A 26,886-nucleotide genomic window follows, 5' to 3' on the forward strand; every position below is an offset into this window, starting at 1 on the left:
ATGTGATAAATGCTTGATTAAATATGTGCATTACATGATATATGTTTGCATGAGTAAGTATGTTGTATAGATGAGCCAGTAGATAATGCGTGGATAGGTACTCTACGACACTAGACATAGGACTATTGTAATTGTACTTATAAATGGTTGTCTTGAGGATGCATGAATTTGCGATGTGGTTATTCTAATTATTCATTGAGCTTGTTAAGCTCATACACTCCCTTCTTTACCCATTGCAGATTAGTTGTGTACTGGTTTGAGCGATGTGGTTTTCCGAGAGGTGATCTAAGCCAGTTTTGTGTTATTCCGTAGGTGTTCTTTATTTATTTGCGTTTTGGGAAAAAGGCAATATGGTAGACTTGTTTATAGCCATGTTAACTTCTAGACATTTTGCTGGTTTTTGGTTCAGTTTATAAGGATTGCATGTTATTGTTATGCTTGGGTTCATGAACATGAGGATGGATTACCGTTACTTGCTCAAACACGATTCTGTGATATTGAACTGTTAATTAGGATATTGAACTATAGTGGAATGGATTAACTGCATATGTATACTATATTTTTGAGGTGTGGAGGGTATCGATAATAGGGTTTTCAAAATCGATACCTCTATGCTTGAAACATGCAGGAAGTCAGAATAGATATTTGGTATCGATACCTTTACTTAAGTATTGAGACTCGAGGTTAAAATATCGATATTTCATGATAGGTATTGATAATTTTTGAGACTTTGGGTTTTTAATCGAAAAATAAAATGCAAGTTTGGTATTGTTTTTTCAGGTGGTATAGATACCACTTAGAGAAAATATCGATACCCTAGTGTCAGTATCGATACCTACGAACATGTTTTGGCAATTTTACTAAATGGACCTTATGCATGTTTTAAAATGTTTATAACTCTAATTATTGTAATATTTGCATGAAACAATGATAACTATCAAGTTTGAGTGACTTAAAACCTTCATGAATAATAAAATGATGGACATTTTGTTTAGAATGAACTTTCTACTTGATGTATGTGATATGAGACAGTAGTGTGACATCCCCTATTTGGGCTTGGCGACCAGGTCGGGTATAGGGTGTTATAATAGTGTGGCTTACCTCAATCGTGAGTGATGAACTTTTTGCATATGACTCGTATACTTTGATATATTGAAAACTTGAGGTCAACTGGTAATTGAACACCCAATACCCATCTTGACATTTGATACGAATGAAATGTTCCACCAGAATACAAATCAGAATAATCTTGAAAATATTTAAGGCTTAAAAAATTTAAACCAATCAAATAAAATCTAATGAATTAATTAAAATCAAATTAAAGAAGTAAAAATCAAGTTGGAAACATTTATAAATAATTTACGGGTGATTGGAGGTGTCTAGGATAGAAAATGGGCTTCATCGGGCCCAAAATAACCAATACAGTGCAAGAGGACTGTCAAAGGCTAAGAATCAATACCCAAGCCCTATGTTCAAATACCCAATCAGGGTACTGGTACCTAGGTGCCAAGTACCGATACTATCAAATTAGGGTTCAATACTTATGTAAGTGTCATGAGGCTAAAACTTTCATCTCTCAGTCAGTGCAGCCTTAGGCGATTTATTGGTTTCAAATCCACCTATGTTAGACTAACTCTCGCATAAGTGAGAATTCTCACAGAAATTCTCGAAGGCTTTGAAGCAAAGCGTAAGCAAACTAGAAAGGCTTCTATTACTTTGAGTAAATGTTATCCAAAAGTATTCTATTACTTTAAAGGTTTACAACCGAATACTACAAATGAGCGGGGATGACCTTTTTTATAGTTGAGATCCTCTAAATCCAATGATACAAATTGAGTTACATCAATGGTCGAGATTAGAGCTTATCAACAAGATGAGAGTCCTAATGGATTTAAACTATATACACCTTTATCCCTTAGGATTTACATTAATTATCCTGGTAACTTTAGTTCTACTAGAGTTTTTTTGGGCCACCAAGGCTTCAAGTAGATGGGTGTTGATACGAACTTGTATTCGTTGATGAAATCGAGTCGTTTGTTGCCCGATCATAAAATTAAGTAAAAAAGTCTTGATAAACAAAGTGGCTATTTTCAAAAAGGTTAGTAGTTTAAAACAAAGATAACAACAAAAGATAAAATGATGGAAATATGAAAATTGAACTTAACAGTGGAAGAAAGAACCTCTACTAAATAATAGAGACTCTAATCTTATAAGGCTATTAAGGTGATCAATGGATAGATGGATAGGATCGTGACCCTCTATCTAGGAAGATAGGAACCAGTAGGTATAAAGGGGTGAACGCCACACTCAAAGAGTGATAAGTTCGAAAAGGAAACAGATTGACGCCACTAGCAAGCTAGATAAGTCAATTTGAATCACCAAGAACAACGAGAGTTGAACAACTCACAAATATGCTATAATTCATTCAAGGATCAAAAGTTCCTTCAACAGGTTACAAACAAGCTATTTATAGGCTGCTAAAGGACCGTCGAATGGACATAAAGATAATTACAACTTAAATGAAGCTAGTTGACTTAATTCAGCTGATCAATTCTTTAAATGAATTAAATGATCAACTTGTCAATTGGATTTCCTGAATAGTCTTGAAACTTTTTCAATTGGAGTTTCTGAACAACCATTGAAATTGACTTGATAGTTGAGCTGAAAGAATCATTTAACTTGTTCGGTCAATGTGTTTAAGGGTTGAAGTTAATGTTTTCTTGGTACACCAAATGCATGAACAACAAATGAATGCTTCTTGTGGTGCCGAACAGTCATTGGTGTGAACACTCGGATTTGAATGGACATTTGGGTGTGAACACCAAGTATTAAATGGTTGGTTGATCAGCTGAAAACTAAGTTGAATGATTGTTCATCCTTTCATGAATGGACACCTAGGAGAGTGTATTCAACAACTTCAAAATGCATGAAAAATCAGGTGCAATGTCCCTTCTTAAATGAGTCCAATGAATCTGGAAATCGTGCATGTATGTCCAGCCGAATATTTAATAACCTACAAGACAAATTCAAACCCGATTAAAGCAACAATAAGACAAACTAAAACATAAATTAAATGTGTATTAAGCTAAGACACAATTAAGGAGTCCGACTTAGACCTCAAAGGGATCCTTGAGGAATGCATAGTTTGCCTTCTCGAAACAAATAGCCTTCACGCCTATAGAATTTTTCAAATGCTCCCTTCTCCCAAGCTTTGAACACTTCACCAAAATCAACATTAGAATCATATAGTTCTTTAAGATATGCAAACCTAAGCAGTTTAGAATCTAAACTATCAAGTAAAGCATACCTTCTTGATAATGCATTGACAACTATATTTTCCTTACCTTTCTTGTATTTGATGACATAGGGAAAGGATTCAGGGTACTCGATCCACTTAGCATGCCTTTTATTTAGCTTGAGTTTTCCCTTAAGATGCTTCAATGCTTCGTGGTCAGTGTGAATCACGAACTCCTTGGACCACAAATAGTGCTGCCAAGTTTCTAGGGCTCGAATCAAAGCATACAACTCCTTCTCGTATGTTGGATAATTAAGGGCAACGTCTTGAGTTTCTTACTAAAGTAGGCAATAGGACATCCGACTTGTGTAAATACCGCTCTGATTTTTATCACTGAGGCATCACACTCTAACTTGAAAGTCTTGTTAAAGTCAAGTAAAGATAACAAATGAGCATTGGTTAGACAATCTTTGATCAATTTAAAAGCATTTTCTTGTTCATCACCCCAATAAAAATTGGAGTTTTTCCTAATTACCCCAATCAAAGGAGCAGCCATTGTGCTGAAATTAGGCACGAACCTCTTATAAAAGCTGGCTAAGCCATGGAAGCTCTTTACTTGAGAAATACTCGTCGGTTGGGGCCACTCACGTATTGCCTTCACCTTGTCTTGATTGGCTTTAAGACCTTTAGAGCTGACAACAAAACCTAAGAAAATAACCTTGTTAGTACAGAACGAACATTTCTTAAGATTTGCAAACAAAGTCTCTCTACACAACTTCCAACATAACTTTTAAGTGTTGCACATGCTCTTCCAATGATTTGCTATAGACTAAGATATCATCAAAGTAAACTACACAAAATCTACCAATAAAATAACGAAAGATATGGTTCATAAGTCTCATGAAAGTAATCAGGGCGTTAGTTAGGCCAAAAGGCATAACCAACTATTCATACAATCCATGTTTAGTCTTGAAGGCTATCTTCCATTCGTCTCCCTCTCACATCTGAATTTGATGGTAACCACTTTTAAGATCAATCTTAGAGAATAGCTGAGCTCCACTAAGCTCATCTAACATGTCGTCCAAATGCGAAATACGATGCCAGTACTTGATAGTAATTTTGTTAATGGCTCGGTAATCCACACACATGTGCCACGATTCGTATTTCTTGGGAACCAAAAGAACGGGAACAGCACAGGGGCTTAGGCTTTCACGTACAAAGCCCTTTTCTAACAACTCAAACACTTGCCTTTGAAGCTCTTTAGTCTTCTCGGGATTACTTCGGTAGGCAGGTCTATTTGGAATGGCAGCTCCGAGCACGAAATTTATTTGATACTCAATTCCTCGTATTGGTGGCAAACCATTTGGGATTTCTTCCGGAAATACATCACTGAATTCTTGTAACAAAGAAAAAATAGAAGAAGATAGGTTTTCATTAAGCTCATTAGTTCCCATCAAGCTCTCTTTGTACATAAGTACAATCAAAGGCTATTTTAACAAGAAATATTTTCTGATCTTTTTTTCTTTCACAAAAAAATTCCTCTTGTCAAATTCACTATCTCTTTTTATTTCTTTTTCTTCTCGTTGTTGTATTTCACTCTATCATTTTTTCTCAATCACATTCAACTCTTTTTTTCCTCTCTTTTTTTCTGACTTCTTTTCTTTTTCTTTTTCGCTTTTTGTCTCTTGATCACTTATTCTCGAATGTTCAACTGAACTTTTCAGGCTAAGTTGATCCTTGTACACTTGTTTTGGAGTAAGAGGGGATAAAGTTACAATTTTTTCTAAGTGTTTAAACGTGTTCAATTGGTGTCTCCGTTGTGAATAACCTTCTGGTGAAATTGCCATGGTCTTCCTAGCAGTAGATGTCTGGTGTGTATAGGTACCACGTCGCACACAACTTCGTCTTGGTATTTGCCAATGGAAAAGGCAACGAGCACTTCTTTGGTCACCTTTAATTCACCTCCGTCATTGAGCCATTGCAACTTGTAAGGGTGTGGATGCTTGGTAGTGGTTAAACCAAGCTTTTCCACCATCATAGTGCTAGCCATGTTAGTGCAACTTCCACCATCAATTATAACACTACATACTTTACCTTGCACATGGCAGCGAGTGTGAAAGATATTCTCTCATTGCTGCTCGTTCTTCATGCTTTGGAGGTTAAGACTTCGTTGGATGACTAGAACTTCTCCATCAAAAACTTATTCTAATTCTTCTTCTTCATCAGACGGTTCATTGGGCTCTTCCTCTTATTCACCCTCAGACTCAATCTCGCCTTCATTCTGAATGAACATAGCATTTCAGTTGGGACACTGGCTGGCTATGTGACCTCTTCCAAGACACCTAAAATATTTGATGTCTCGGGTTCAACTAGAGTAGCCTCTATTTTCCCTTTGTTTCACCACTCGGGTTGTTAAGCTTTGTGGCTCCACTAGGCTCTTTGTCTCGGCTTGGGACTTCCTTTTTGCTAATGCCTTGTCCCTACCTAGATGTAGAAGTGGTGTTAGAAGGCTTGGGTGACACCTTTTCTCTTCAATTGCTTCTCCACCTTGATTGCCATATAGACCATGTCAATGACTTCGACATAGTGTTGTAACTTGATAATATTGGCAATGTCTCGGTTGAGAACAGTAAGAAATCGTGCCATGGTAGCCTCGTGATCTTCCTCCACATCGGCGCGAATCATGGCTACCTTCATCTCCTTGTAGTAGTCTTCTACACTCCGGTTTCCTTGGGTTAAGCTTTGCAACTTTTGATACAACTCTCGGTGATAGTAAGTAGGAATGAATCATTTTCGCATAATAGCCTTCATCTCCGCCCAAGTGGACACTAGACGCTCACCGTTTCTTATTCGGGTCATAGTAAGCTAATCCCACCAAATAATGGCGTAATCAGAGAATTCAATCGCGACAAGCTTGACTTTCTTACTTTCGGAGTAATTATGGCACTCGAACACTAACTCGATATTCTTCTCCCATTCTAAGTAAGCTTCAGGATTGATTTTACCTTGAAAAGGTGGAATGACCATTTTAATGTTGTTCAAATCATCATCTACACGTTCTTGTTCCCTTGGCCCTCAATTCCGTTGGCCTCTGCATCTTTCACTCCGATTGAAGGCTTGGTCACTCTCCATATCACTGGGTTCATAAAGATCATTGTCATGTTGCCACGGTTGGCCTCTTTCTCTCCTTAGATTTAGGAGGAGTATGTTCTCGTTGAGCTCTTTTCGGTTTGATCCAAATGCTCTTGGATTGGTTCCAATTGCTGTTGTAGCAATCGGGTCATTTCTCGAGGCAGGGCTTGGTATGCTAAGTCCGGCACACGTCCTTGTGACACCCCTAATTTGACCCCAGTTGGGAAGTGGTTTTGGGACCACTAAACCGAGTCATAAAAATAATTAACCGTCATAATTGATGCTCATTATATGTACATGTGCATGTGTGAAAATTTCATGTTTGAATTTTGTTAATTGTAAGTGAATTTTATCAAATAGGACTTATGTGAGAAAATTTAGAAATGTGCTAGGCAATTGCAAAGTGGCCTATTAATGCATATTGTGAAAATGATGGGTTTGCATGTCAATTTACCCAAATTAAGGCATAATGGCCGGCCATGCTATGAGTGGAAACATGTCACAAACATGTTATGTTAGTGATGGATGTTAGGAACAATAAAATAAGGAGTATGGGATACAAAATATATGCCTTTTATATTAATAAACTAAATGTTAAATGAATAAATAATATGAAATATGAACATATATTAAAAGAAATGGGTCATAAAAACAAAGTTGGTTTATCTTTTTCTTCTTCTCCATTGCCGTGAGTAGAAAAGAGAAGAAGGGAAAAAAAAGCTTGAGACACATTTGGCCATTAGCATAGATTGATTCTAAGGTATGAGTTTATGCCATTTTTTTTGAAAACTTGTGAAATTGAGTTTGTATCTTAGTTCTATCTTAAACCATGAGTTATTCTCTTAGATTTTTTTTATGGAAGCATGTACGGTTTTGTATAGAAAATCCTATGTTTGAAATTTGTTGTTAGAAAAGGGATTAAGAGTACTTAATAGACTCCATGAGGTTAAATTTCATATGAATAGGAAATTGTGAACTTAATTTATGAGCTAGATGCAATCCCTTATAAACCCCACGTTGAATTTCGATTTTGGTCAAAGAATGTGTATTCGGCCAAGTTCTTGATGAGTTAAATTTGATTGCTTGAAGCTTTAATTTGTAATTAGTCATTAGGTGAGTTTTAAACTTGTCAAAGTTGATAAATTGGGGGTTTAAATGGCTTGTTTATATTGTTAAGTTGGTTATGGTGATTTCATCAAATGATGGTTATTAATGATTTTGATAAATTGACCAAAGTGTAATGATAAGTGTGAATTATATTTGACACGTTGCTCATGATTTTGTTGATTCGGTTATGTCATGTATTTAATGGTGGTGGTATAATGTTTGTGCATTATATGCTAAAATGACTTTAGGCTAAAGTGGTTATTGTGTAACTATTTATATATTTTTATTATGATAGCCGAATGTAACATAAATAAGGATGTGAATAAATTGTAGTTTCAGAGGTTGTTAATGAAGACATGAGTGTGGAAGCATTCGGTCAAAGAAGAATGGTTGTATGAAAGTAAGATTATAAATGTAGTAGTGCATTGTAAAGTGCGTAAATTACATGACTTTGATAAGTGTTGCTTGTGTTTTGAGACTTATCAATGTTTTTTTAAATGTGCCGAATGTGATTTTTTTTGAATAATAGAGATGTGATAAGTTGAATTTGTTTAATTAAGCTCAAGGACAAAAAGGGGCACAAATTTCGGATAAGGGAAAGAGAAAGTAGCTGAATAGTCGATTCGTGATAATTCGATAACATCCGAGGTAAGTTTTAAGTGATTAAACGTTGAGTAAATTCAATTATAATAGGACATGATGAGTTGATTTAATAAGATATGATGTGGCCATGATATGTTCTAAGCTCAAATGATAAGTTCTTAAGTGTTTGAGCTTGGGAATTTAAGGGTAATTTGAAATAGTCTGCTTAGGATAGCAGCAGTAACGTGAATTTAGAAAATCACCATAAATTTATGGATTTGAATTAGAGGATGAAATTAAAGCTTAATGAGTCTAGTTTCTTATAAAAGAAACCGTGAAAGCAAAGGAATTTCCGATAATGAGATACTTAAAGTTGTGTGAGACAGCGCAGAATGACACTGTAATCCTCTGTTCTGTGTTTAGAAAATCATTATAAATTGTAAAAAAATGGTTATAAGATAAAATTTATATGCTTAGACTCCTTAATGAGTCTAGTTTCAAATGAAATCAAATACAACACATTTTGAATTCTGTAAAATGAGAAATTTGATTCGTAGTGAAGAGTGGTCAGATTAGTCAAACAGTGAAACATGGGAAACTTTAAGAAACATCTGGTATTGATTGGCCAAACCTAAAATTCTGGAAATTTTATGGATGGAATATATACAAGTCTATATTCAGGAAAAATTAACAGAAAGTGATTTGGAGTTTTGTGGCTCCAGTTATAAATAATTTAGTGACTATTGCTCAGGAAAAACAGCTTGTGCTGAATTTGAGATTGTGTTGTAAACCTTGATAAACTTGTTTTAGTTGCTCATAAGCTATTGATTAAACCCATACGTGAATTCTAAAGTGTGATATTGGAAAATGATAGATGTAGATTCAGCCAAGACAGTATGTATACGTGAAAGTATATGTGGTATGTGAAGTATATTTGGATAATTGTGATGTGAATACATGAAAATCTATATTTTGATTTAGGATTCTATGTGATGGATGTGAACATGCATATATGAGATAAGGCCTAATGGCCGATGTGATGAATGCAAAAGTGTATATACATGTGATAAGGCCTAATGGCCGATGTGATGAATGTGAAAGTGTATATATGTGATAAGGCCTAATGGCCGATGTGATGAATGTGAAAGGGCCGAGTGGCCAACGTGATGGATGTGAAAGTGTATAAATCTGATAAGTCCCGAAGGGCATTTGTGTCAGTACTATATCCGGGTTAAAACCCCACAAGCTTTATGCGAGAATATTATCACTAATTAATGTCCGTAAGCTTCGTGCTCGTACTATATCCGAGCTCTAAAGACCCGATGACTACGTGTGGGGATTTTGTCCGGGTAAGACCCGATAACTTCGTGTGGAGATTATGTCCAGGTAAGACTTCGTAATAAGAATTGCTTATAAATATATTCAATGCGAAAGGTTAAACAGGTATGTACTCCAAGTTTATATGTGAGCTTGATTTGCACTAAATCATAAGGTAGTTATGTGATGCATACGAGAGCAATCTATGAGACTATTCCTATGATTATGTGACATCGGATCAGTGTGAGAGGTTATGTGAAATCATACGATATATCTATGTCACATGAGCTCACTTTTATGTGAAAGTTTATCTGCCTATTGTATATGATGAGATGTGCATATTCGGTAAAGGGATGGTATGCCCGAAGGAAGAGTGAAATAAAAATACGAACAACTATGTTATAATTTGATTGTTATCTGTTGACACTGCTTAAAACTTACTAAGCATTGTAATGCTTACTCCATTTACTCGGTTTCCTCTGTTTTATAGATCTCATTGCGAAGCTACAGGCTCGGGGATCGTCAGCAACTAGTCACACTATCACTATCCACTGTTTGGTACTGCTATGTTTTGGATTATCTTATGGCATGTATAAAATAGACTAGTGGCGGAAGAATATTTTGGTTAATGTATATAGCCATGCGAAAATGGCTTATATATGTTTGAGCATAATGTTATAATCATTTGGTATGGAATGGTTAATCACTGTCATAATTTGTGCTATTTATGCTAAAAGGGCTAGTTGAATCATGGAAACTATGAAATAGGTAAAGTCTACCTTAAAGGCAGATGCTGGCAGCAGCAGTGATGTAGATTTGGAAAATCACTAAAATTAGTAGGATTGGAATTAAATAATGTATAAATTATGTAAATGAACCTCGATGAATCTATTTTCATAGGAAAGTAACGAAATGATCATATGGACAGTATGTTAAGAGATATTCAGGTTCTCGTGAGACAGGGCCAGAACGGTTTCTGGATTCCCTATTCCGAATTTGGAAATTCATTATAAATTAACCAGAGATAATTAGGAGTCATGCCATATATGTATAGATTCCTCTCTTAGTCTAGTTTCTATAGAAATAAACGGCATCAGTATTGAAGCTCTGTGCAGGGAGATATCCAAGTCGTAATGCGCAAAGGTCAGTGTAGTCGATCCCTGTAACATGGGAGACTTTGACTAATAAACTGTACTAATTGGCCTGACCAAAAATTCTACAAAAAAATATGTAGATGGGCATATGAGTCTAGTTTCAGTGAAAAATTACGAAACTGATTTTCAAGTTGTGAAACTCAAGATATGATTTTTAAGGTGACAGTGTCGCAGTTAGCCAACTGCCTGGAAAATTTTAAAATGGACTGCGATAGTAAGCGAATTTAGTCTGTGAACCCCTCGTGTCCGACTCCGGCAACGGTCTCGGGTACAGGGTGTTACAATTTTATTGGTATCAGAGCTACGGTTTAGTCGATTCTAGGACTAACGTAGCACGCGTGAGTCTATTTGTACATGCCATAAAGTGATAAAATGATAGTGTGATGATTTTTGGCTATTAAAATGTGTTTGCTGTATTGTAATGAATCTTGATCCCGATCGAGCTGTAGCAAGCTTCTGACTATGAGAATTTGCGATATAAGTTCATTTAGATATGCCTAAATTATTAAGTTGATCAGGTACGTATCATGTACTCGTATTTGAATTTCGATTTGGATTGAATTATAAGGGTATAAGTGATGCAATTTTGAAGGAGTGTTATGACTATAAATGTGATTTTTGTATGTGGCTATGGAACTGGAAGTTGAATGGTCGATAAGTATGTTGTGTTTGTATTCAAGTAATGTAAATGATATACTAATGTGTATTGCTATATGTGTATATGTATGTAGAGACGAAATTGTCGAATGTAAAAAGGCAGTGAAGCGTATAGAGTGGTTGGTTTTCAGCACTAAGTGTGCGGGCAATAAGTGTTCACGATTGTGAGATTGGCACTAAGTGTGCGGGCAATAAGTGTTCACGGTTGTGAGATTGGCACTAAGTGTGCGGGCTTGAAATGCATGGCAATAAGTGTGCGAGTTTAAAGTACATGGCACTAAGTGTGCGTGGTTGATTATTAAGCGCTATGTGTGCGAACCCACTATATATATATTTTCTATCAATTATTTATATTAAGGGTGCGACCTTACCGAGTCGATTTCGGATAGCGGAAAGGGGTAAGTTCTTGAGTAATAGAGCTTAAATTATGATTTGATTAGATCATGTTTTAAGCAAATCAAAATCATGCTCTTTGTGTGTGGCTATTGAGCCGAAATTGCAAGAATGATAAGTGTCTTGTGTTTGAGTTTTGCTAACGAAAATGAAATACGAATGTGCCATGATTTGTTGTTAAATGTGCATGGTTATTTGAATGATGTCCGGGCTAAGTCCCAAAGGCTTTGTGCTAAGTGACCATATCCGGACTAAGTTCCGAAGAGCATTCGTGCTAGTGATGTATCCGGACTATGTTCCGAAGAGCATTCGTGCTAGTGATGTATCCGGACTAAGTTCCGAAGAGCATTCGTGCTAGTGATATATCCGTGCTAAACCCCGAAGAGCATTCGTGCTGGTGTTATATCCGGGCTAGGTCCCGAAGAGCAATCATGCTGGTGACGTGTATTCGGGCCTTCGTGCCTAGTAGGCTTCGTGCCGGTAATTTGAGCAAAGTTTAAGTGTTCATTACTATACGAATTCAAATTTAAATGAGATGATATGTTTACAAGTGTACATACATGATGTTTATAGACTTGGTTAAGTCATTTCAATGTGTAATAACGAGTGAATAAGAGCACTATGTGTGTGAATGATTAGAGGCACTGTGTGTGTGCGAATTCCTTTAACCGAGCACTATGAGTGCGAGATCGATCAGTGGGCACTCAGTGTGTGAAGTGGAATTCATGTAAGACCTCGTCTGGGACGAAGGCATTGATTTGAGATAGTGTGTAAGACCATGTCTGGGACATGGCATCGGCTCGATATGTGAGAATATGTAAGACCATATCTAGGATACGGCATTGTAAGAGCTATATGTGCCTAATGATTATCCGTAATGATTTCGAATGATTCAACAAGTATATTTAAGATGATAAATTAAGTAAGATTAGAATAAGTGATACAGCTTATACATGAATGAAAATGTGGGTTACAAATATGTGGGTTGATGATGTGAATTATACATATTAATATGTGCTTAATATGTGTTTGAGATGCAATTGTGAATTAAATTAAGTGATTATTACTTATGAAATCAAGAAAATGAGATATATGTGCATACTTGTAGAAATGTTTATGTATTTGTTTTAAGATAAGAAAATGATTTTATAGATCGATGCGAAATCAATAATGAATTACAATTGCCATCGATGAGCTAATGTTTATATGAATATAATTCAATAAGAGGACGTTATCCTAAACTATGCATCGGTAGAAATTTTCGTGGACGAAAATCCCTAAAGGGGGGAAGAGTTGTGACACCCCTAATTTGACCCTATTTGGGAAGTGGTTTCGGGACCACTAAACCGAGTCATAAAAATAATTAACTGTCATAATTGATGCCCATTATATGTACATGTGCATGTGTGAAAATTTCATGTTTGAATTTTGTTAATTGTAAGTGAATTTTATCAAATAGGACTTATGTGAGAAAATTTAGAAATGTGCTAGGCAATTGCAAAGTGGCCTATTAAAGCATATTGTGAAAATGATGGGTTTGCATGTCAATTTACCCAAATTAAGGCATAGTGGCCGGCCATGCTATGAGTGGAAACATGTCACAAACATGTTATGTTAGTGATGGATGTTAGGAACAATAAAATAAGGAGTATTAGATACAAAATATATGCCTTTTATATTAATAAACTAAATGTTAAATGAATAAATAATATGAAATATGAACATATATTAAAAGAAATGGGTGATAAAAACAAAGTTATTTCATCTTTTTCTTCTTCTCCATTGCCGTGAGTAGAAAAGAGAAGAAGGGAAAAAAGAAGAAGCTTGAGACACATTTGGCCATTAGCATAGATTGATTCTAAGGTATGAGTTTATGTCATTTTTTTTGAAAACTTGTGAAATTGAGTTTGTATCTTAGTTCTATCTTAAACCATGAGTTATTCTCTTAGATTTTTTTTATGGAAGCATGTACGGTTTTGTATAGAAAATCCTATGTTTGAAATTTGTTGTTAGAAAAAGGATTAAGAGTACTTAATAGACTCCATGAGGTTAAATTTCATATGAATAGGAAATTGTGAACTTAATTTATGAGCTAGATGCAATCCCTTATAAACCCCACGTTGAATTTCGATTTTGGTCAAAGAATGTGTATTCGGCCAAGTTCTTGATGAGTTAAATTTGATTGCTTGAAGCTTTAATTTGTAATTAGTCATTAGGTGAGTTTTAAACTTGTCAAAGTTGATAAATTGGGGGTTTAAATGGCTTGTTTATATTGTTAAGTTGGTTATGGTGATTTCATCAAATGATGGTTATTAATGATTTTGATAAATTGACCAAAGTGTAATGATAAGTGTGAATTATATTTGACACGTTGCTCATGATTTTGTTGATTCGGTTATGTCATGTATTTAATGGTGGTGGTATAATGTTTGTGCATTATATGCTAAAATGACTTTAGGCTAAAGTGGTTATTGTGTAACTATTTATATATTTTTATTATGATAGCCGAATGTAACATAAATAAGGATGTGAATAAATTGTAGTTTCAGAGGTTGTTAATGAAGACATGAGTGTGGAAGCATTCGGTCAAAGAAGAATGGTTGTATGAAAGTAAGATTATAAATGTAGTAGTGCATTGTAAAGTGCGTAAATTACATGACTTTGATAAGTGTTGCTTGTGTTTTGAGACTTATCAATGTTTTTTTAAATGTGCCGAATGTGATTTTTTTTGAATAATAGAGATGTGATAAGTTGAATTTGTTTAATTAAGCTCAAGGACAAAAAGGGGCACAAATTTCGGATAAGGGAAAGAGAAAGTAGCTGAATAGTCGATTCGTGATAATTCGATAACATCCGAGGTAAGTTTTAAGTGATTAAACGTTGAGTAAATTCAATTATAATAGGACATGATGAGTTGATTTAATAAGATATGATGTGGCCATGATATGTTCTAAGCTCAAATGGTAAGTTCTTAAGTGTTTGAGCTTGGGAATTTAAGGGTAATTTGAAATAGTCTGCTTAGGACAGCAGCAGTAACGTGACTTTAGAAAATCACCATAAATTTATGGATTTGAATTAGTGGCTGAATGAGACATGAAATTAAAGCTTAATGAGTCTAGTTTCTTATAAAAGAAACCGTGAAAGCAAAGGAATTTCTGATAATGAGATACCTAAAGTTGTGTGAGACAGCGCAGAATGACACTGTAATCCTCTGTTCTGTTTTTAGAAAATCATTATAAATTGTACAAAAATGGCTATAAGATAAAATTTATATGCTTAGACTCCTTAATGAGTCTAGTTTCAAATGAAATCAAATGCAACACATTTTGAATTCTGTAAAATGAGAAATTTGATTCGTAGTGAAGAGTGGTCAGATTAGTCAAATAGTGAAACAGGGGAAACTTTAAGAAAAATATGGTATTGATTGGCCAAACCTAAAATTCTGGAAATTTTATGGATGGAAGATATATGAGTCTATATTCAGGAAAAATTAACGGAAAGTGATTTGGAGTTTTTTGGCTCCAGTTATAAATAATTTAGTGACTATTGCTCAGGAAAAACAGCTTGTGCTGAATTTGAGATTGTGTTGTAAACCTTGATAAACTTGTTTTAGTTGCTCATAAGCTATTGATTAAACCCATACGTGAATTCTAAAGTGTGATATTGGAAAATGATAGATGTAGATTCAGCCAAGACAGTATGTATACGTGAAAGTATATGTGGTATGTGAAGTATATTTGGATAATTGTGATGTGAATACATGAAAATCTATATTTTGATTTAGGATTCTATGTGATGGATGTGAACATGCATATATGAGATAAGGCCTAATGGCCGATGTGATGAATGCGAAAGTGTATATACATGTGACAAGGCCTAATGGCCGATGTGATGAATGTGAAAGTGTATATATGTGATAAGGCCTAATGGCCGATGTGATGAATGTGAAAGTGTATATATGTGATAAGGCCTAATGGCCGATGTGATGAATGTGAAAGTGTATATATGTGACAGGGCCGAGTGGCCAACGTGATGGATGTGAAAGTGTATAAATGTGATAAGTCCCGAAGGGCATTTGTGTCAGTACTATATCCGGGTTAAAACCCCGCAGGCTTTATGCGAGAATATTATCACTAATTAATGTCCGTAAGCTTCGTGCTCGTACTATATCCGAGCTCTAAAGACCCGATGACTACGTGTGGGGATTTTGTCCGGGTAAGACCCGATGACTACGTGTGGGGATTTTGTCCGGGTAAGACCCGATAACTTCGTGTGGAGATTATGTCCGGGTAAGACTTCGTAATAAGAATTGCTTATAAATATATTCAATGCGAAATGTTAAACAGGTATGTACTCCAAGTTTATATGTGAGCTTGATTTGCACTAAATCATAAGGTAGTTATGTGATGCATACGAGAGCAATCTATGAGACTATTCCTATGATTATGTGACATCGGATCAGTGTGAGAGGTTATGTGAAATCATACGATATATCTATGTCACATGAGCACACTTTTATGTGAAAGTTTATCTGCCTATTGTATATGATGAGATGTGCATATTCGGTAAAGGGATGGTATGCCCGAAGGAAGAGTGAAATAAAAATACGAACAACTATGTTATAATTTGATTGTTATCTGTTGACACTGCTTAAAACTTACTAAGCATTGTAATGCTTACTCCGTTTACTCGGTTTCCTCTGTTTTATAGATCTCATTGCGAAGCTACAGGCTCGGGGATCGTCAGCAACTAGTCACACTATCACTATCCACTGTTTGGTACTGCTATGTTTTGGATTATCTTATGGCATGTATAAAATAGACTAGTGGCGGAAGAATATTTTGGTTAATGTATATAGCCATGCGAAAATGGCTTATATATGTTTGAGCATAATGTTATAATCATTTGGTATGGAATGGTTAATCACTATCATAATTTGTGCTATTTATGCTAAAAGGGCTAGTTGAATCATGGAAACTATGAAATAGGTAAAGTCTACCTTAAAGGCAGATGCTGGCAGCAGCAGTGATGTAGATTTGGAAAATCACTAAAAAAATGAACCTTGATGAATCTATTTTCATAGGAAAGTAACGAAACGATCATATGGACAGTATGTTAAGAGATATTCAGGTTCTTGTGAGACAGGACCATAACGGTTTCTGGATTCCCTATTCCGAATTTGGAAATTCATTATAAATTAACCAGAGATAATTAGGAGTCATGCCATATATGTATAGATTTCTCTCTGAGTCTAGTTTCTATAGAAACAAACGACATCAGTATTGAAGCTCTGTGCAGGGAGATATCCAAGTCGTAATGCGCAAAGGTCAGTGTAGTCGATCCCTGTAACATGGGAGACTTTGACTAATAAACTGTACTAATTGGCCTGACCAAAAATTCTAGAAAAAAATATGTGGATGGGAATGTGAGTCTAGTTTCAGGGAAAAATTACGAAACTGATTTTCGAGTTGTGAAACTCAAGATATGATTTTTAAGGTGACAGTGTCGCAGTTAGCCAACTGCCTGGAAAATTTTAAAATGGACTGCGATAGTAAGCGAATTTAGTCTGTGAACCCCTCGTGTCCGACTCCGGCAACGGTCTCGGGTACGGGGTGTTACACGTCCTCCGGCTACATTCCCTACAGGACGCATGCCACCACCTTCGGCAGCGTTGGATGTGCCTCCACCAGCAACATTTCGTTTAGGACTCTTTGACATTTTGTTTTAAAACCTCACTTCAAATCCTCACCAAATCTCTCGCAAAGAAACAAAGCTGAGCTCTCCACTCGTGTTTCACTCGAATTTTGGCTTTTACCTCTTTGATGAACTCTCCTCTCTTGCTTTTTACCTCTCACATTCGTTTCTCGAAGTTCTTAGTGACTGCTTTAGACCTATTAGCAAGCCTTGTAGGTCGGCTTCAAAGGGGTTAACAAGAAAAGGAATGATGTTAGGTACAATATAGGTTTGAAAGAAACAAAAACAAGGAGTGTGGCTGGAAAACGTTTTTCAGAAGAGATGAGTTAAAATGGAGAAATAACTTCTCAATCTAGCTTTTCTTGTTTGAAATTGCTCAAAACCGAAACTCCCCTTTTTGTATTGTTCACTTTTGTATTTTTTTCAAAATTTTTTTTATATAATATATTCGAATCTTTTTTTATATTTTCTTCAACCCGAAATTATGAAAAACTACGATACGTACTTAATTTTAACTAGCCCTGATACCAAATGATACGAACTCGTATTCATTGATGAAACCGAGTCGTTTGTTGCCCGATCGTAAAATTAAGTAACAAAGTCTTGATAAACAAAGTGGCTATTTTCAAAAGGGTTGGTAGTTTAAAACAAAGATAACAACATAAGATAAAATGATGGAAATATGAAAATTGAACTTAACAGCAGAAGAAAGAACCTCTACTAAATAATAGAGACTCTAATCTTATAAGGCTATTAAGGTGATAAATAGATAGATGGATAGGACCGTGACCCTCTATCTAGGAAGATAGGAACCAGTCGGTATAAAGAGGTGAACGCCACACTCAAAGAGTGATAAGTTCGCAAAGGAAACATATTGACCCCACTAGCAAGCTAGGTAAGTCAATTTGAGTCACCAAGAACAACGTGAGTTGAACAACTCACAAATATGCTATAATTCATTCAAGGATCAAAAGTTCTTTCAACAGGTTACAAACAAGCTATTTATAGGCTGCTAAAGGACCAGCCGAATGGACATAAAGATAATTACAACTTAAATGAAGCTAGTTGACTTAATTTAGCTGATCAATTCTTTAAATAACTTAAATGATCAAATTGTCAATTGGAGTTCCTGAACAATCTTGAAACTTTGTCAATTGGAGTTCCCGAATAGCCATTGAGATTGACTTGATGTTGAGCTAAGAGAATCATTTAACTAGTTCAGTCAATGTGTTTAAGGGCTGAAGTTAATGTTTTCTTGGTACACCGAATGCATGAACAACAAATGAATGCTTCTTGTGGTGTCGAACAATCATTGGTGTGAACACTCGAATTTGAATGGACAGTTGAGTGTGAACACCAAGTATTGAATGGTTGGCGGATCAGCTGAAAACTAAGTTCAATGATTGTTCATCCTTTCACGAATGGACACTAGGAGAGTGTATTCAACATTTTCAAAATGCATGAACAATCAGGTACAATGTCCCTTCTTAAATGAGTCCAATGAATCTGGAAATGGTGCATGTATGTCCAGCCGAATATTTAATAATCTACAAGACAAATTCAAACCCGATTAAAGCAACAATAAGATAAACTAAAACACCAATTAAATATGTATTAAGCTAAGACACAATTAAGGAGTTTGACATAGACATGTGTTAATGCGGTACAAACGAAGACACCATTAATAGACTTAAAACAACTAAAACAATTACACATGTAATAATGCTGTACAAACCATGACACAATTAATAGGCTTAAACAACTAAGATAATCAGACATGTAATAATGTTGTATGAAATCAAAACATATTAATATAATTGAAATGACTAAAACCGTTAAGTGTTATTCATCAGCTAAACTAGCTAGCTAAGTTGAATTTGGCTTGAAGTAAATTGCATGGGGCACTTGATGAGCCATCCCAAGCTCGATTAACGAATCCAGTTGAAGCTTCCTCCCAAACTCGTTCAACTAAGGCCGAAATTGCTTCTTTGAACTGCTTGGCTTGAGCTTGAGTAATTGGATCAGCTGATAGCTCAATTGGATCATGAACGGATTCAATTAAGCCATTGGATGAGTTCGTATCAGGTATAACACCCCTAACTCGTCTCTGTCATCAGATTAGGGTTACAGAGCACTACGGAATAATCGAAACAACATTTAACGTCATAACATTAAATAAATTAATCTCATTAAAAACCTATCAAACATATGCATTTGGTTCCTAAATCGAGCCTTCGAGGCCCTAAAAATAGCTTAAAAGCAATTCAGGACTAATTAGAAACAAAATAAAAGTTTTGGGAAAAAGTTACAAAATTTGAAAATAAGGGTCACACGGCCGTATGACTTAGCCAGGCCGTGTAACAATTGAAGAAAGGGACATATAGTTGTGTCCCAGCTCGTGTCTCAACCCGTGTAACTCATTGAGTTGGGTTACACGGCCATGTCATAGGCCGTGTAACATGCTGACTTGATACACTAACAATTTACAAGTGACACACGCTGTGTAGCCAGGCCGTATGTGTCACACGGCCGTGTGACACCCTATGTCCCAAGCCGTGTGTTCCTTAATTTGACCCTAAAATCAAGCCATTTCAAAACCAAAACATACCTTGCCAACCATCCCATTTGTGCACACATTCAAGAGACTTAAACATCATTCAAACACATCTAAACATACCATTTCAAACATCCTGTTCCATCTAACCAATATGCCATTCAAAGACACCACATTTATACCAAAACATCATTAACCAAAACAAATCAATATAGTCATATTCTAAGAACAAAACCTAATTCCTTAACTACCAAATAACATCACATATAACCACTTACATATCATCACAAACATACCAACAAAGATCATGTATTTCAAGTACCTAAAAGTGGCCAAAATGACCTAACTTGACAAGGCATTAAAATTCCATCAAACCAAACATAAACTTCAGAAGCATGTACATACCAAATCAACCATTAACACATTTATGAACTACCATTACAAAAGGTCCTATACATTCCATTTATAATCTTGGCCAAAATACTCAAAAAATACCAAAATTGTTGTTGGATAGTGTGATAGATCTCTGACAAAACTCTAACCGACCGAGCTTCCAATAATCTGAAAAAAGAAGAAGCAAGTAACTACATAAGTAACTAGTGCTTAGTAAGCTCGTATAAACTCAAACATAACTTACCATTTCTTTAGCACAAACTATTGAATATGCATAATATCATTACCAAAACCATAAGAGCTTAGTAAAAGCCTATAGAAGCACCATCAAACTCACAAGTTAGTGGGCTCATCCATGATACATATGAGTTAAATCATATAGTAAGTAGATTTCATATACACATCATTTAACTCATCAACCTTTTCATAAGATCATGAACCGTTTCATTTGTATACTTACCATGCCATTTCCTTTACTTACCTGTTGAGCCATCTAGAATTGCATCGGATACTCGGGAATGCTCATACATAATGTGCCTTTCCATATAACCGTAACCTTTCCTTTACAATAGTGCTCACACAAACTGTGAAATGGGCCTGCTCACACGAACTGCGGGTCAAAATGTTAGCTACACGATGCTACTCACACGAGCTGTGGAGAATCCGCAACAAATGTAGGACCTCAACCATCGGTAGGGCATTCAAGACTAGCACTCGAAACATGAAATCCCTAATGACATGTCATTCATATCCTAAGAATTCTTAAGGTTCAAACGGGATTCGTTATCCGTCAATTACTCAAAACATCGATTCATAAGCATTTTCAAGTCCGTTTATATGAACGCAATATAGTAAATAATCAATTTAGCTATCGTTAATATGATAATAATTCATACGAACTTACCTCGACAACTATAGTCGTAGAAGTAGAATTTGAAACTAATTCGAAGCTTTCGCCTTTCCTCGATTCAAGTTTGATTGTTGTTTATCTTGATCTAAATAGACAATTTCATTCAATTAAGTACTTCAAGTATTCAATTTAATTCAATGCATAATTCATATTTATGTAAAATTATGAAATTACCCTTAATATTTAAAATTTTTACAATTTAGTCCTTAAGTTCATAACTTGAAATTTAGCCAATTTAACCTAAAACCATGTAAAAAAATTCTACTAGGGACCTTAGAACAGCCCACAATTACCAATATTTCACAATTAAAACCCATAATTTGCACCTTCCACAATTTAATCCCTAATTACAATTTCACCAAAATCACTTAACAAAACATGTTTGTTTAACAACCAAGATTAATAATCTATCAATTAACATCAAAACACATTTAGAAATAATCATGACAAGTTCTTCCCCCTTTAATAGTTTTACAAATTAACCCCCCGGGCTAGCTAGATTAAGCTAAAACGATCTCAAAAACATAAAAATCATTAAAAACGAGAGTTGAACATACCATGTAAGGTAAAGTACCATGACCAAAAGCTTCTTCCCATTTTTATAATGACTAAATGATTTTGGGTGATCAAATGAAGAAGATGACCACCTTTTACTAGGTTTAATTTACGTTTAATTATTATTTTACTATTTTACCCCTTTTAAAAATACATAATTACAATAAAACCTATCCATGCACATACACTAACCTGTAACATGGTATAATTGCTAATTAAGTCCATTAATTTACCTTTCCATAGCATTTAACCCTTTTAACTAATAGAAACCCACTTTTGCAACCTTCACGATTTAGTCCTTTTTACTAAATTAACCATTTAAACTTCGAAATTTCTTAACGAAACTTTAATACGAACCTATTATAATCCCATAAAGTTTAAATAAATATTAAAACATTTATTCTCTCGTCAGAATCGTGATTCCAAAACCACTATTTTGACACCACTTAAAACAGGTTGTTACAACTCTCCTTTTCGTCCCCAAAAATCTTACCAGAAAATAGGTTCGGGTATTGCACTTTCATAACTTCTTTCGGTTCCTAGGTAGCTTCCTCGACTCCATGACATTTCTAGAGAGCTTTAACTAAATCTATACATTTATTATTTAACTCTTTAACTTCTCGAGCTAAAATTCTGATTGGTTCTTCACTGTATTACTGTAAATGGAAAAATATATAGGATTTTTCCTATGTAACTTATCACCTTTTTACTAAAATCTGTTGTTAAAACTAAGTAATTGTTTAATAAATTAATGAAATATGTGAAAATATGAAATTAGGACATATAAATTATTAAAATGTGATTTTATGCTTTATTATATAGTTTTCATGCAATAAATGGCTTATTTTATATTAATTTGAATATATTATATTTCTTAAGACATAAAGTGGGCCATGCATGATTAAATTAAATAATAAAATATAAAATTATATTTAATAATTAATTTAAAATATTTCATTAATAATTTGGGTTTTTAATTAATTAATTAAATTTGATAAATTTTATTCTTTGGTCATCTAACTTGTTGATTTATTCTAGACAGGTCTGCTAGCTTTGTTGGATTACAAAACTATCCAAATTGGAGACCAAGTTAATCCCAAAATTCGGTTGCACATGGCTGTCCATAAACCATTCTTTGGTTTAATTGCACAAGGTCCTTGAAGAGTTGAAGAAATTAGATATTTAACTGAAGATTTGAACTTGACTGAGTCTCAGTCCTGAGTTGTTGTGGCACTCAAATTGACAAAAAATTAAGGAAAAATCAGCTCAACTTGCTCAATTTATGGCAGACCACCCATGGAAGATGCTTCAAAAGATGAAAACTCCTATTTTTAGCAAATTATCCCCCCCTCTTCACCTATAAATAAGACCCCCTCATTCCTTCATTCGTCATCCCTCAAGCATCATTCTCTCCTTTCTCCAAATTCTCTTAGCCTTTTCCATTCCCACGCCTAGCATCATCTCTTCATAGAGATTTTAGCAATTAAGCCTCTTAAAGAACCCTTGGTCGGTTACCTTGGAGAGCCATCAGTAAAGGAGCAAAGCAAAGGAACGAATGAGCCTCGTCAATCAGAGTCTTGGGCGACAGCCACTCTGAATTGGGTTTAATCTTTCTTTTCTTTAATTTAATCTAAATTTGCTTGTTATGTGTTCTTTGTTCTTGTTTACAACAATGATAGCTTAATTTTATTTAAGCTAGGATGATTGCTTTGATTAAATAATATTTATTTGATTCATGCTTATAATGTTTGTGCCTCAATCGATCATGTTTTTAATTAAAATCAAGTCTGTATTTCGTTCATACGTGACTGGAATGCACCTGAATTAGCTGAGCGATCCTAACCAGATGACGGTTAGTGGACACATAATTGAAATGTGCATGCTCAATTTAAATCCTGACCCGATTAAATTGAAGGTTGCATAACAACTCTAACCAAGCTCTGTTATTTGCATAGTTTTTAGATTTGTGTGATTAAATTGTTTCAAACCTGACACGTCCCTGTTACTTCACACGAATACTAAAAAACCCTTAGTAAATAAGGATTAGTAAAATGCGTATTTACTAAGTAAAGGATTTCGGAAGGACCTAATGTGGTTTCCAAACTCATGAAAGATCGAGTTGTCATACAATGTTTTTCTGATTGTTACTAAGCATGTTGATAATAAATCGAGTTTAATTAAAGTAATTTTCCTAGTTTATTTATGTTATAATTGTTGCAAATTGTGTTTAATTTTACTAAAATCTATTTCATTCATATAGTTTGCATACTTAGGATAATTTGCATTAGGGATTATTGCATTTAGTTTAATATATTCTCAACTATATTGTGTTTTTAATTACCAAATTGTTAATATAATTTTACAAATTAAGTGAGTTAGCACAAATACAATCCCTGTGGAGAAGATAACTCGATACTTACTTATTACTTGATAACGACTGTGTTCACTTGCACAAACCTACGCGTTACAAGTTTTTGGCGCGGTTGCCGGGGATTACCAACTGTTGCCATAGTTTTTTTTTGTGAAATTATTTATTTTCAATTTGATTTATTTCTAACATTACTAACTTATTCATTTTAATTTTTGTGATTTTCTTTTCAGGTGTTTATGAGCATAGATCGAATTATCGATTTACTCTCTGTAGACCCTGAAATTGAGCGAACTTTCAGACAAAGAAGACGTAAACGAACAGCTCAAAGACAAGTCGAGATGGACCTTGGGAATTAGAATCAAGACCAAGGTAATGAAGCCAATCATGTACGAAATATTATCCTCATTGCCGATGATAGGGATCGATGTATCAGGCAATATGCTGTGCCACTTTTCAGTGATTTAAACCTAGGAATTAGAAGGCCAGATATTGAGGCAACCTAGTTTGAATTAAAACCAATGATGTTTTAAATGCTACAAATGGTGGGCCAATTTAGTGGTATGCCCACGGAAGATCCACATCTCCACCTTCGATTGTTTATGGAGGTGAGTGATTCATTCAAGATAGTCAGTGTGACTGAAGATGCACTGAGGTTGAAGTTGTTTCCGTACTCGTTGCGAGATCGGGCATGAGCATGGCTCAATTCATTGCTACCAAGTTCCATATCTACATGGAAAGAATTAGCAGAGATATTTTTGGTTAAGTATTTCCTTCCCAGTAAAAACGCTAAGTTGAGGAACAAGATCACAACTTTCCAACAATTAGATGATGAGTCTTTGTATGAGGCTTGGGACCGATTCAAGGAGTTACTTCGTAAGTGTCATCATCATGGGATTCCTCATTGTATCCAGTTGGAGACATTCTATAATGGTCTCAATGCAAATACAAGATTTATGGTAGATGCTTCTGCGAATGGTGCAATTTTGTTTAAGTCTTATAATGAGGCTTATGAGATCATCGAGAGGATCGCGAGTAATAACTATCAATGGCCAACAAATTGATTAGCTTCAGGAAGACTTGTAGCTGGAGTTCATAAAGTTGACGCCCTCACTTCGTTATCAGCTCAGGTATCGTCTATTTCCTCTATGATAAAATAGTTAACAGCTAATAGTACTAATAATTCTGTAGCTCATCCACTAAGTTCGTTTGAAGTAGTTTCCTGTGTGTACTGTGGGGAAGGTCATTCTTTTGAGAATTTTCCATCAAATCCCGAGTCAATGTACTACGTGGGGAACCAATATCAAAATAGGAGTGGACAAGGACCCCAGTCCAACTTCTACAATCCTTTATGGCGTAATCATCCTAACTTTTCTTGGAGCAACTAAGGAAATGGACCGAACAACAACTTATTGCAGCAAAGACCCAACCAATCTCAAGGGTTTAATCAACAAATGCTAAATTATGTGAAGTTTATGAAGGATGTACTGTCCAAGAAGAAATGACTGAGTGAGTATGAGACTGTTGCATTGACAAAGGAGTGCAGTGCGTTCCTGCAGAACAATTGCCATCGAAATTCAAAGATCCAGGAAGCTTTACTATACCCTGTAACATTGGTGAATCTTACTGTGGTAAAGCTTTGTGTGACTTAGGAGTGAGTATCAACTTGATGCCTAAGTCTATTTTCAAGATGTTAGGGATAGGTGAAGTAAGACCTACAACTGTGACGCTTCAGCTAGCGGATCGATCTTTAGCATATCCCGAAGGAAAGATCAAGGATGTTTTAGTAAGAGTCAATAAACTTATTTTTCCTGCTGATTTCATTGTCTTAGATTTTGAAGCAGACAAGAAAGTGCCGATCATCCTTAAGAAACTTTTCTTAGCCACGTGAAGAACGTTAATTAATGTATAGAAAGGAGAACTCACCATACGAGTTCAAAATGATCAGGTAACCTTTAACATTTTTAAAGCAATGAAATTTCCCAATCTGGAATAGGAGTGTTCAGTTATAGAAGAGATAGAAACCTTGGTTTCTATGGAAAGTAATTTTGAAGAAGATCCATTGGAGAAAGCCTTAGATCTTGAACCTTTAGAGTATGAAGAAGGTAAAGAAAACATAGATTTGATGGAATCCAATCCGAGAAATTTTATTCAATCCACACGGTTTGAACCGTTGGAGTTGGAAGTCAGAGAATTTGTGCAACCCAAGTTGTTAATTGAATAACCACCTAAACTTGAACTAAAGGTACTTCCTTCCCATTTGAAATATGTTTATTTAGGTGATTGTTCTATTTTGCCTATGATTATTTCAGCGAAACTGACAAAAGATCAAGAGGAGCAACTAATTGTTGTTCTAAAGAAATTTAAGAAAGTAATTGGTTGGACCATAGCTGATATTCGAGGTATAAGCCCTTCTTTTTGCATGCATAAAATCATTTTAGAAGAAGGTGAAAAAGCTCGAATTGATGGGCAAAGGAGGCTCAATCCTATTATGAAAGAAGTTGTGAGAAAGGAAGTGATCAAATGGTTAGATGTAGGAATCATATATCCAATTTCAGATAGTTCGTGGGTAAGTCCGGTGCAGTGTATGCCGAAGAAAGGTGGAATCACGATTGTTGAAAATGAGCGTAACAAGTTAATTCCAACAAGAACTGTTACCGGTTGGAGAATCTGTATTGATTACAGAAAGTTGAACAAAGCTACTCGGAAGGACCATTTTCCGTTGCCTTTTATGGATCAGATGTTAGATCGATTTGAAGGTAATGAATTTTATTATTTTTTAGATGGATATTCGGGATATAACCAAATAGTTGTATCCCCGGAGGACTAACATAA

The 26,886-nt window shown here is 35.2% G+C and overlaps 1 non-coding gene across 1 annotated transcript; it reads right to left on the reverse strand.

Annotated features, from left to right (window-relative positions):
• Positions 1 to 24,842: 24,842 nt before the first annotated feature.
• LOC121214170 (small nucleolar RNA R71) lies at positions 24,843 to 24,949 on the reverse strand. Its single transcript, XR_005909756.1, has one exon. It is a non-coding gene; the product is annotated as a small nucleolar RNA R71 (small nucleolar RNA).
• Positions 24,950 to 26,886: the final 1,937 nt, after the last annotated feature.

The sequence above is a fragment of the Gossypium hirsutum genome, chromosome D01, assembly GCF_007990345.1.
Source record: "Gossypium hirsutum isolate 1008001.06 chromosome D01, Gossypium_hirsutum_v2.1, whole genome shotgun sequence".
NCBI lineage: Eukaryota > Viridiplantae > Streptophyta > Magnoliopsida > Malvales > Malvaceae > Gossypium > Gossypium hirsutum.